This window comes from Periplaneta americana, chromosome 4, assembly GCF_040183065.1.
Source record: "Periplaneta americana isolate PAMFEO1 chromosome 4, P.americana_PAMFEO1_priV1, whole genome shotgun sequence".
In the NCBI taxonomy this organism is placed as follows: domain Eukaryota; kingdom Metazoa; phylum Arthropoda; class Insecta; order Blattodea; family Blattidae; genus Periplaneta; species Periplaneta americana.
In genome coordinates, this window is record NC_091120.1 from 103280787 (window position 1) to 103294957 (window position 14171).

General features: G+C 34.1%; 1 long non-coding RNA gene across 1 annotated transcript in view; it reads left to right on the forward strand.

Moving 5' to 3' along the window:
* The first annotated feature begins 266 nt into the window (after positions 1 to 266).
* Positions 267 to 14171, forward strand: part of LOC138698099 (uncharacterized) — a 705220-nt gene continuing 691315 nt past the window's right edge. Inside the window, exon 1 of the long non-coding RNA XR_011331696.1 lies at positions 267 to 333. This is a non-coding gene — a long non-coding RNA (uncharacterized lncRNA). The remainder of the gene's footprint in view (positions 334 to 14171) is intronic.

Genomic DNA, 14171 nt, shown 5'->3' on the forward strand with positions numbered 1-14171 from the left:
TTATGAAATATTATAATTATTAACTGTATAATATTAACTTAATATAATACTGTTCATTGTCAGGTACTATACACGTCAAGGAATCCTGCTATACTATGATCGCTTCCATTCTGCTGTTGCATGGTATGCTAGAACCTACATACTGTCTATAACATTGCAACACGTACTGTACCATGTTTCCCACCCCCGCAACTCCGCTTGCTGCCCGCAGTCACCGTAGTTCTGATGTAAACAGAGACGTTAGCGACATCACTCCGAGAGGTAACGTGAAGTGGAACAGGTAGTACTTGTGCTGTCGTTTCAGCAAGACGGAACACAAAATGGGGCGTAAAGGTAAGCAAACAACATTTAATCAGAGACAGTTAGTGATATTCCACCACGAAAAAGGGAAAACCATTCGAAAAATTGCAGATTTACTACAGATGGAGAGAAGTACAGTGTCTGACATAATTCTCAGATATAAAAACGAGGACAGAATAGAGTTGGGAAAGCAAACAGGTCGCCAAAAAGCCCTCACAGACAGAGAAGAATCTCTTATTATCAGACAGATTAAAAAGAACCCTCGTATAAGTACCCCGAAGTTAGCTTCTGAAATTGAATCGGCTACGGGTAAAAAAGTGCATGTCCAAACAATTAAGAGGGCAATACATAAACGGGGCTACAACGGAAGATTAGCATGAAAAAAGCCCTATGTTTATGAAAGGAATAGATGTAAACGACTTCAGTTTGCTAAGGAATATGAAAATAAAGGGGAATATTGGTGGGAAAAGGCTCTTTTTTCTGATGAGAGCAAATTCAATGTTTTTGGCAGCGATGGTAGACAAATGGTCTGGAGATTATTAAAAAGAAGGGTGGTCCTACAATGTACTAATAATAAAGAGCTGGAATAGTATTACTTGTTTTCAAAAAGCGTCCGAATATTTTTGTTAGTATTAGAAATCCAATGTTTTCCTTTATGTTTTAATAATTAGAAGAATATTAAGTTAATTGGAATTGTTGTGTTGAAAATGTTTATATGAAATGAGATACTTTTAGGGAAAAAATAAGAAAAGCTTATTTTTGTATACAGGGTGTTTCAAAAATACGGGGCACAAATTCAGGTATGTATTTCCCACATGTAGACAATCAAAATAGTTCATTACAACATGTGTCCGGAAATGCTTTATTTCCGAGTTATGGCCTTCACAACATTGAAATTCACCGGAACATTTTTCTTTCGCAGGTCGTTGCCGTCAAAAGAGACATTAAGAGGGCACTCTGATAGTTCATTCCGAGGCGAAGGTTGCGTAGGCTTTAGACTGTGCGACATGTATTCAAATCAAGAGCTGGCAGAGATACACTTCATGTACGATAAGGCGAACGGCAATGCTGCGCTGGCTCGTCGTTTGTACCAGGAGAGGTACCTACAGCGACAATGTCCAGATCAGAAGACATTTGTACGTCTCCATTACCGTCTGTGCAAGTATGGAAAATTTAACTCTCCTGGTTTGGGAAGGGGACGACCAAGATCTACAACTCCAGAAGTACAGGAGGAGATTCTGGAGGCTGTGAACATGACTCCTTCTATCAGCACACGAAGAGTAGCGTTGCAAGTCAATGTTCCTCATACGACTGTCTGGAGACTGTTGAAAGAGTATCAATTGTATCCTTATCATTTGCAACGTGTACAGGCCCTGTCACCAGCAGATTACCCTGCACGAGTTAGGTTCTGTCAGTGGTTCTTGCAGCAGTGTGGTGTAAATCCGAACTTTCCTGCCTTAGTATTATTTACAGATGAAGCACAGTTCACACGAGATGGCATAACAAATTTCCACAATCAGCATGTATGGGCGTATGAAAACCCACGTGCAACAGTACTGTTCCATCTCATCACCAGGTGCGGTTCTCCCTCAACATGTGGGCCGGTATCATTGGTGATCGATTAGTTGGACCCCATGTACTTGTAAACAGACTTAGGCCTACGGGGCAGGCGTACACAAACTTCCTGGAAAACACCATACCTCATGTTTTAGAAGACACTCCACTGATCAATCAATGTCAACACATTCACTTCTTGCATGATGGCGCTCCTGCACACTTCAGTCGTACGGCTCGCCGGTACTTGGATCGAAGGTTTCCTGATCGATGGATAGGTAGAGGTGGCCCAATTGCTTGGCCTCCAAGCTCACCTGATCTGAACCCTCTCGATTTCTACTTGTGGATCCATTTAAAATCATTGGTTTATTCGTCTCCGGTGCCTGATTTGGAATCCCTTCGGAATCGAATTGTGGCATGTTCTGAGGACATACGCAATACTCCTGGAGTTTGGGATCGTGTTCGCAGGTCAATGAGACATCGATGTGAGGTCTGTATTCAAGCAGGAGATGGACATTTTGAACATCTTCTGTAATGACAACGATCTGCGGAAAGAAAAACGTTCTGGTGAATTTCAATGTTGTGAAGGCCATAACTCGGAAATGAAGCATTTCCGGACATATGTTGTAATGAACTATTTTGATTGTCTACATGTGGGAAATACATATCTGAAATTATGCGCCGTATTTTTTAAACAGCCTGTATTTATATGTAAATATATGTCATTTAATTGTTAGTTGACGGATGTCCGAATATTTTTGTTACTCACTGTAGGTCTTGGGAAGGTAAGAAATATAACCACGAATATTTTACAGAGCTAAATTAACAGAATAAAGAGAGTCTGAATGTTATTTTGACGTAATAGCCAATGATTAAACGTGAATTCTATCAAACTGGATAAAATACAGTATAACAAACTACCTAATAGGGACAAATGGCAATGGCTTGCTTCAACTTTTTTTTAAGTCTTTATTTTCACACGATAATATTCCTGAAATTTTGTGGGAAATCTCATCTGTGGACAATTCGCATCTGTCCTCTGTTTATTTACATATGGAAAATTATGGTTCTGAGATGAAGTCAAAATCAATTATTACAATATTGACTAAAGAAGTAATGCACAAAAAAATTCAATATCAAAACGCTGTAAAACCCGACTGCTATCTTTATGAAAACAACTTTTATTTTTACAGCATATGTGTATACAATAGAGTATTGGAATATTAATTTAAAATCGAAGACCCTCCACTCCTGAACACGTTTTCTCCGATAGCCTAATGCCTCTTTTGTTGCTTACTTTTGCACAACCTGCTTTAGGGAGCAAAACTGTTTCAGTTTTAATTGAAAATTCCCAGTGAATATACAGAGTGAACAATAAGTATGCGATATTGGTAATAGCTATATAATGTGAATATGTTTCTTGAAAGTGTTAAATGCTATATTTATTATATGTATACGCGTTAATAATTTGCACATAAATTGGAAAATGTATATCCCCGTGTTAGTAGCCTATTCCCTTCTTTAACTTTTTATTAAATTCCATTGCTTGTGTACTTTGTGACCTGGTAGAGTGTAAGAGAAAACCGTAAGACCTTGACTCTGCCAGTATAAATAAATAAATAAATAAATAAATAAATAAATGAATGAATGAATGAATGAATGAATGAATGAATGAATGAATGACTGACTGACTGACTGACTGACTGACTGACTGACTGACTGACTGACTGACTGACTGACTGACTGACTGACTGACTGACTGACTGACTGAATGAATGAATGAATGAATGAATGAATGAATGAATGAATGAATGAATGAATGAATGAATGAGTGAGTGAGTAAATGAGTAAATATATAAATAAATAAATAAGCAAGCAAGTAATATCATTATTATTATTATTATTATTATTATTATTATTATTATTATTATTATTATTATTATTATATTATTATCACACTTACAACAAGAATCCTTTACTTCCTACAGAGTTGGCTTATCCTTCAAAACAGGTACCTATTAATGAAAAAAAAAATGGAAACATCCTTAAGGTGAAGAATTATATTCCATGTGAGTATACAGAATTTTACGATTACCTTCAGAAATGGCCAACAGAAGAAGGAAAAGAAGTTGGAAATGATCAGAACGACTTAAAAAAAATTCTCAATCTATCTTCTATCCAAAGTATGTAGATTTTCATCAGAGTTCACTCTTGTTCTGAATAAAATACAGCTATATAATATGAAAATAGTACACATAAATGTTCTCATTTTTTTGTATATTAGTATATTAAACAATTTGTGTAATTAGAACACTATTTACTAAAAATATATTTTATTAATTGTTAAAATGTGAACGTTCACTTCAAAAAGTCATTGATTTTGAAAACGAATTTTATACCAAACAAAAAATTGTTAATGAAAAATATATAATGCAATATTTTCCTTGATAACACTTTAATCATCGACAGTCGTATGGGAATTAAAAATTAGGAAGTTTATGCTGTTGATATTTTTTCTTTCTCCTGTAAAATTTCAATGTTCTGACTCGTGACCTTTTTGAAATGACCGATTTAATTTAGTACTCAATTTAAATTAATTTACTCTCTCTCTGCTTACGGTTAAAATCAAAAGAAAACAAACAATACAATAACGAAGAAATTGACTTTTCCACATAGATTTGAGACAACAGTGAAACAAATGGGAAAATAAATATTATGCTGTCATTAAAGAAAAATGAGTTTTTTTTTGGGACACCATGCACACACTAGGATAAAATATTTCTAAATTATGTGCAAAATATTAAGCGATATGCATCTCATAAATATAACATTTAACACTTTAAACGTTCACGTCATAAAGTTATAGGATCCGAGAAAACTTAAGAATAAAGTGAAGTTACAGTGCAACTGAGTACAGATGGAGAGAGGTGGCGCTTTGAGTTTTGTTTACCTGTGCGTTAGTGTAAAATCCGGTTCCGTCTCTCCCTACGAAATGAACTCAGGCATTGTGCGTGCGACACATGGATCGAGGCTGATCTCACGCTCAGAAGCACGTCAGCTGAAATCTCACGCATTTGTGGATTACAAAATTTTAAAACAAGACAGTATCCCTGAAGATATATGGGAAAGCCCTAATGTCCAAGATTAGGTGCAAGAAGTCGGTACATTTACCGAATGGATGTAATTTGGGCATATTTATCTTAGATGAAACTAGCAAATGGAGAAGTAAGGTAGAAGAGGCTATCTGAGGTTGGAAATTGGTTTTGGTAATTACACATTCTAATACTGGCGAATAACATGTTTTTTCTATGATAAGGAAAAATAAAACTTGTATTTTATGTTATCATCCATCTTGGCCATGAAAATGGCTATACGTGAGCCATACCACACATTCGAACCACCAAAAGACGTGGTGGCTAATGCAAGGAAAGCAACGCATCAATATAATAAAACATATTGCAATAAAGAGTGAGATTTGTATCGTTTACAATTAAGTGCGACATTTGGAATATATTAACTTATTTCGTGTTCTGTTGTTTGCCACAAAAATGACGAATATTACATAAAAATAATTTGCATTATAAAAAAATATGCTTTGCTAATAATTAATTATGAAATAAATGGATATATAAAAGAAATTTGTTCTCTCACTCATTTTTCTTGAATTTCACTCTTCCTGACCAGTGATTTCACTCAGTTACCATGGCGATCTTTGGCAGTTCTGGATAATCGCCAAACAAGAATACGGAAAATGAGAACCAAGTGTTTTACTTAAGGCATTGGATGAATTTCGATCCGGAGTGGTGGGATTCGACGAATGTTGCCGTAAGTACGAAATTCCAAAACAGACTTTCAAGCGACATTTGATGGGCAAGGTGAAGAGAGGTCTGGATCGTCCTGCAAATGGATCCGTCAACAGGAAGGAATACGGCTTTTCCACGGGAAATAGAAGAGGAATTGTATCAAAATATTTTGACGTTTGAAGAATATCTTTTTAAACTTACTGTATTCATATTTTACAAATGGATACGAATTAAGCAACCTGTAGGTACGATTTAGAAAACTGGGCGCATAAATCGTACCGCTCGCAGAGTTTTAAATAATGAATTTCAAAACCACTTGATGATTATTAAAACATTCTGAAAAAATATATTTTGTATCTCATGGTACTGTCCAAATGTCTAACAATATATGCAATTAAAATTCCTTCCATTTCGAAATAAAAGTGGTACGATATAGGCAACATTCCCCTATATTTATTCACAGAAAGATAAGATTTAATTCGTTGATAGGTCTCACTGACGTTTTGACACTGTACTAAACTTATTGAATGGAAAAAGAGGCTAAGGATTAAAAGTGAAGGGAAATCTTGCAATACTGTTCCTCTTTTATGTATTTTGGAAACCAGACTAAAAAAATGCGTAAAATTAAATATGGATGACAAGAAGCTAAATGATAAGAAAAGAAAACAACTTACATGTGTATGTATTGTGTATGTATACTGCATATTTGTATGTACGGATGTGTAATTGCGTTTGAAGGTACGATTATGTGCATGTGTGTAAGTATGTATGTGTACTCGTATGTGTGTGTGTGAGTGATATTATTTGAGAGAATATTGGTTGTGTGTATATGATGGCTGGATGAAATACTAGTAAACATGGACGAAGAATGAAAATATAATTTAATTTATTAATTAAGAAAGATAATAGAATATAAAATGATTAAGTTAATATGTCAGTATTCAGTACTCTTTTATTAGTTGACAATAAACTTTCATACAAGTTTTTTACATTGTGAAAATCTAGAAACTACATAAAATCGTAAAATGATAAATCAGTAACGGGGTATTAAAACTGTATATATAGTAGACCTAACAAAAAATAAAGAGACTCTAGCTTGAATTGTAAAATCAATGAAAATAATAATTATTTATAATGAACTATAACTAAAATGAATGCGTTTATTCAAATTGAATTAATAATATGAATGGTAGAATGACATAAGTACAACATATATGAAGAAAACGAAATAATATAAAACTGAGAGAATGGAGACAATAATGAAATAATGAATAATTGCAGGAATAAATTAATAAAGATTGAAAAAAGTAAGAAAAATCAAATGTGAGTTGCATGAAGGGAAGATAATTAAAGAGTAAAATTATGATTCGACAAATGAGTTAATAATGTCTACATAATATGCTTGATCGAAAAAAATTCAATAGTTGTCTAAATATTTTCTGTCTTTTTAGATTCAGGAGAAATGTTTTAATGGTAACCATTCTAAGGTATGAGAGCTTGTTGAGAATTAATCGCTATCATGTGGGCGAACATGGATTCAATTCTAGGCAGAGGCAACTCATCTTTCTTTATTTTCGAAAATGTTTAGATTCCAGTTTCATTTCCTATCTACAGGTTTTCCGAGATAATTTTCTCTTGGATAAATGTGTTAATTCAAAGCACTTAGCTCGTTTAATAACAAGGACAATACAGTAAGGTATCTACCTAATTATCTCCCTGTTCTCTGCCATCCTTTCCGGTCTAGACTCACCTTTCATGTCATGATCCCGATACATTTTGTTAGCCGTCAATGAAATAGAATGCAAAGGATGCTTCACCTTTAAACGCGATCGATTTTCAGTTCCTCGAATTCTGTGCTATAGACAGTGATGCTGAAGAAAGCACTCTCCACTGACTTTTACGGATAAACAATTTCGAAGTGAATCACTGTCGTATAACGTAACGCAGATATGCATACAAAATAAGAACCTGTAACTGTTAATATCACTCATACCAATCATCGTTTGTGTCCTACTGGTTGCTGTGCTTGCTTTTGAAACCAAATATCACAGGTTCAAATCCGATCGAGGAAAGTGTATTTATAGAACGTTAAATGTCTAAAGTATACCTTATTTTCAGCCGTGTCTGTGGCTGAAGAACTAGCGACCTGATTTTTCTTCCTGGCGATCCAGGTTCGTTCCAGGAGCAGGTCATGATGGAATTTATGTTCGATTAAGTAGAAATTGCAGAAGATTTCTATCATTTTACTCAAACTCTTAATCTTCCCCTCATTTCCTCTATCTTCTGGAATAGTTAAAAATGGGTTAGGGTGACGTCTTGGGGTAGAATGTTTCTGATGCTGATGTATGTAGGTAGAGTTTGTGGAGCCGGGTCCTGGGGCTATCAGGAACTAGTCTCAGGGTGGGACTTAGCTGTATTACGGCTGAGATAGAATGGCCCACCTGTCAGCATCACATTCACGAATGTTACCTCAGGCAAATATCGAACTTGTTTTATCATTGCATAATATATCACAAAATATTTCAATGTCCGGTAATTTCATCACTATTACAATTTTGTTTTTCTAGGTTTAATTTGTAATTCAGTAAATACAAAAATGTTCTTTGTTCTTAACTTCCATGATAAATTGTCTAGCTTTCATTAATCAAGTAATCTTTCCGTACTTTGATTTTTATTGTAATTGTAATTGTAAATTTAATATTAATTGCAATTTTATTCTTCATATTATACGTAGTTGTAATCCCCTGGTAGAGGGGCAGAGAAGGCCTTATCTCTACCAGGTTAAATAAATAAGCACTACTAATATATAGGATGAACAGTGGGTCAATTTGAGCCTATGTGAAAGGATCTTCTCGTTTTTGGCTATCGTAGAGACAAGCAAAGCCAAATCTAGCCTATCTTAGACTTCTTTCGCTTTGTATGAAGGAAGGGCCCAAAGGTTAGTACCGCAACCTCGAATGGACTGATTAAGCCCAGAGATTACAACGTGTATATAATGCCTCTATTCGTTTCATATGCAACATCCGTAAATACGATCACATTACATCCTTTCTTGAAGCTCTCCAGTGGGTAAGACTACAGGATTGAAGATACACAGGCCTACACTCAAGAATATTCCAATACTGCATCACAGTCTAGTATATACAGTCACGAAGCTCAATACGTAGTAAATATGCATCCATAGATAGTTGCTAACCACTAGGGTCGCTAAAATCGCCTCATTACAGACAATGCGAAATAGTACCGGCACAGTCTATTGTTCCTAGCACCCTCACAACTCAAGCTTCGTGATTGTATGTACTAGATTGTGACTGCATTCTGAACACTTTTGTCTTCTCTTCACAGTCTGGACATTTGTTCTAAATATGATCCTCTATTATTTCTTTTTTTTTTTCATATATCAACTCACTATTCTTCCTCCCTCAGAAACTGCCGAACAGTTTCACAATATAAAACGAAACTGTCAATTTAATATATTATGCACAAAGGAAGGAGAGAATGATGGCTTTGCAGTGAATGACCTGCCCTTGGGCAGAAACCTGAATGAATGGTAAGCCATTTATTTACTAAAATGTATGAATTATTAACTCCTACATTGTTTACTAGATTTCACTTTAGCCATAAGGGTTTATTAAATATTTAACGGATATATCTCTAAATAAGTGGTTACAACTACAAGCATCTGTACTTTCTACATATCTGCTACCTATGTTAAATTTCGTCTTGCTGTTTTATAATATTCTTTGAACTTTTTAGATAAAAAATAATATCCAATATGACTTTGTATCATTTTTTATACCGCTACACAATAATTTCATTTACTTCTATCCTGCTTCGTCTAATGTTTTTCGAGAATTCATGAATTAACATTTACTTGTTATTTTATTTTATTTTGTAATATTTCATTTGTATGTAATTGTCTTCCGTTCTTATTAGCTCTTGACTATTTGTATAATCAACAAAGTAACTGAATGGATGGATGAATGGATTAATGAATGAATGAATAAATAAATAAATTATGAAGTCTTCCCTAGTACAGCGATACACAAGAATATGTTTATAGAAAATCTTAAGTAGATCTGTAATATGTTACGGAAATAAAGCACGGACAATGACGAGTACGGATATCAGCAGAATAACGCCTGTGGAATGAAATTTATGAGAGCAACACTAGGATATAGTCGCTTGGACTGCAAAAGAAATGAGGATATCATGCACGAACTTCAATTACAGTCAATCTCACAATTTATAAAGGAAAAACCTTGTCCAACGAATGAATCTGAATAGACTTCCAAAAGCCATAATTCAATATCGTCCCCAAGGGAACAGATTTTTGGGCCGTCCAAAAAAAAAAAAAAAAAGTGGACCGAGAATGACTCACTGACACCGTAACGGGCCTTGGGCGATATACTTGTTTGGAAAATAATGATTATTTGTAATGTTATTAGAGAGTTATTTAATTAACGTTAAACATTCTAATAATGAGTTTGTGACTGTTTTTACTTTTAATATTATATTTTGTAATTATTAATTCATTTTAAACATTACTAGGCTATATTCTTTTCTTTCTGGCTGAATGGAAGAGAAGGCCTAATGGCCTTAATTCCACCAAGATAAATAAATAAATAAATAAATAAATAAATAAATAAATAAATAAATAAATAAATAAATAAATAAATAAATCTCATGAAATTAAATCCTGCTACTTGCTAGAGGAACAAAATTTAAAATTCCATGTTTTGTCATACTTGCTGTACTGGAAACAAATAATAAGAATAAGCAATAATATTTATATGAAATTTATATAAATTTCATTAATACTAAAGTAGGAATTCTCCTGCATTATCTGAAGATAGAGAACTGTCAATATTTTACTATTAGTTGATCATATAAAATTAAATACAAGTATCAGGTACGCCTACACGAATATACAGTTAATTAATTGTTGTTTGAGAACTATTTTGAGAACCTTCTTAAAAGAGGCCATCATATACAACGTCGAGCTTCTATTGACTATGCTCAAATAACACGCTCCTCATTTTACACTTATATGGACAGAAAAGAGAAACAAAAATACAGGTATATTTCTATGAGTACTTCCTAGCCATAGCATATCACTTTTTTTCGTCAACAGTCTTTCGTAAAATAATACAAAATTCTGGATTTATATGTTTTTTTTTTCTGTATATTTGGGAAACATGCAGTCCATCTCATTTGTTGACTGTAAATATACGTCAGTTTCATTAGTATATTAATTTGTTCTAATGGTTGCTTTTCAGTGATAGGCTACAGTAATATCAATCAAGTATGCAGCAGCGTTTTTTTCTTACGTCAGCATATTGTTACATGAAAATATATTTCTAACTTCTACATATATTTCTAATGGTACCGGTATTTCTGTTACCCAGCATATCACGTCTGAGATTCACTAGTAAACATAGTTATTTCACAAGAAAACTGAATACTGATTCCAGTGCAGCTTTTTATCCTGAATTCAAATATGTAATTAGAATTTTTCCATCAGGCATGGTTGATTGTTTTATAATAATGTATTTCTATATCAGACTTTCTTTGTTATAATTTTTGTAAGTTATAAGAAATGAGAATTTTTTATCAAATGTGAAAATATTATTCAGAATTGAATGGCAGTACTATGCGCTTCTCACTGGATGACAAAAACATACACATTACATGTCATTTAAAATTACTGTGATTTGGAGAGAAGAGAAAGACCATTCAACTGATTGCTATTTGTGTTTAACTAACATTAGAGGAATTACATCTTAAACAAAATAGACAGTTAATTATCTCAATCTGCTATCTGTAAGGAGACTTGTATTACATAGCAAAAAGTATCCTTACCAAAGTGTCCAGATTTTGTGACCTTAAGAGGTAACTTCAACTCCGACCCAAATCATACTGTAGAAGAATGAGACGAGAGAAGTGATCTTACATTCGAAGATGATTCTTCATTAAAACCTCACATTTTAACTGAAGAAGGTCTTAATGATCTCATTCGGGATTTAAATTTGTGTAAACAATTAGCTGAACTTTCAAGTTTCAGGTTTAAATGTTGGAATCTACTCCACAAAGATGCATTTTTAACGTATTCGCGACTGTAATTTCAATGACTAGGAAAAAAATTAATGTTTTTTTTTGTAATAATGTTTGTGCAGTAGTGGAGACTCTTGGACATCAACTCCAATCAGATAAGCAGATGAGTGGCGATTGTTGATAGACTCATCGAAAGTTAATTTGAAGGCTGTACTTCTACATAATGGCATTGATCTATGGCGCCCAACACAGATATGATTTCAAGAAAATCAGAACAGATATTTTGGAATTATTTCCAGGCTGCTGCATTTACGTATTTTAAATCTAATCATGTAAAAGTGAAAGAAGGAATATTTATAGGGCTACAAATAAGATCACTAATATTGTATAGGCTAATGAAAATTTTTGGAAACTGTTAAAGTCACTGGAAAAAGCAGATACATATTAAAACTTGTCTGTTCGTTACTACTCCCAGGTAAATGAGAGACGTGGGATATGGTGATAGAAGCAACATTAAGCTTGCACAGGATAGGGACCGATGGCGGACTTATATGAGGGCGGCAATGCGGGTTCCTTAAAAGCCATAAGTACTGTAAGTATTACGCAGTAAACTCCGGACTTACTCAGCAGATTTTAAACTGTATTAGATTTAAGACCTATCGATAGATACTGGTGATGATGTTGATGATGGTGATGATGATGATGATGATGGTGATGATGATGATGGCGATAATGATAAAGTACATACCGTTTTATTTAGAAAATTGCACATTTCACACACAAAGGTACCAATTAATATTTATAAAGTAGCCTGGGTAGAGGCGTTAGCAGAACACTGGTTTATGACCATCGCGGACACGAGTTCAAAAAACAGCGATGCCGAGTTGTACTTGTGACGGACAACGCGATGGTCGTAGTTTTCTCATTTTTACTATCTTCATTCCACCAACACAGTATAAAATTCCTCTTTCATTTCCTTCCGTTTCGAAAAGTAAGCCACCACTTCTGTTTGTGTGACGCCGAATCGATCAACCGCCATGGTGGATGTTCCGCGCGGTTTGTTCAAAGATTGAGAGATGGTAGTACTAGATTCTAGACGACTCAAAGCTCTGTACAGGCAACTAAAACCCACAGGGTGGAGAAAAGTTAAGGCTCCCACCTATACAATTCGCACTAATGATAGTGATATCTATAACTTCTTCTTCTTCTTCTTCTTCTTCTTCTTCTTCTTCTTCTGCTTCAGTTTTCCCACTCTAAAAGTTTTCCGACTTCAGTTTTCATTTTCTGTGTCGTTCTGATCTATTTCTTCCAGGTTTCTGGCCTCAATTAACATTTGTATAGGGACTTTCCAATTCAAACTTGGTATTCCTCTTTTATTCCTACTTTTGCGTGACTATTGGAATATATTTTTTTGATACAAGTTTTCCTCTGGTCTTTATAATTAGGCCTAACGATGCTATTTAAGTATATTACTTTCCAATTTGCTTACAATGGATGTTGTGATGTTTTTTTTTTTCCTTCAAAAGTGATTAATTCCTATTTTTTCTGTCATATGGGCTGAATATTTCCTCTAACAAGAAAAAATTCCAATGGGGACGGACAAAATAGTTATTTTTTTTTCCTTCCACGATGTTAATAAGTCAAAACAACTGCTTATACAAATTTAGCCACTCAAACGCAATTACGAGCGCCGGAAAAAATAGGTTTCCCTGGGACCGTTTATAGAAAGAAAATACAATTTCATAAAGGATTTATACAACAATTCTTAATGTTGTTAAACATACTCCTTGCTGCACCGGAATTGAGACATTTGTCATACCGTGAGATCAACTTTTGTATCCTTGTGTCGTAGAAGTCTGCCGCCTGGAATCGGATCCAGTGTGACGGCGTCTGCATTTCTCTGTCGATCCCATGGTATGACAAATATCTCAATTCCAGTTGAGAATATGTTGAAAAATAGCTCAACAGTGTTGTATCTGTTCCGATAAATTTTTCCAATTAAATTGTGTTTTCTTTCTGTATACGGCATCAAGGAAACTTATTTTACGGCCATCATAATTGCGCTCGAGTGGCCAAAATTTTGTACATGCACTTGTTTTGACATTATTAACATGGTGAAAGAAAAAAATAAATTTTTATCTGCCCCCATAAGAATGTTTGCTTGTAAGATTGTCAAATGCAACTCTTCTTAGATTATATTATGATTTGTATTCCTTTCAAGACTTACTACCCACCATTGTCATTTTTAACATTCTCCCTGAAAGGTCCAACCACTTCATTCTTAAATCTACTACCCAACTACAATTAAACTATTAAAATCTGTAAATATAATTACCATACCTAAAGGTTCCAAATTAGTATTCATTCACTCAATAATTTAGACTAAATGTTATTATTATTATTATTTTTTTTGGAATTCGTCAGCTATTTAGTTCAAAAAGTATTACAATATTAATTTAT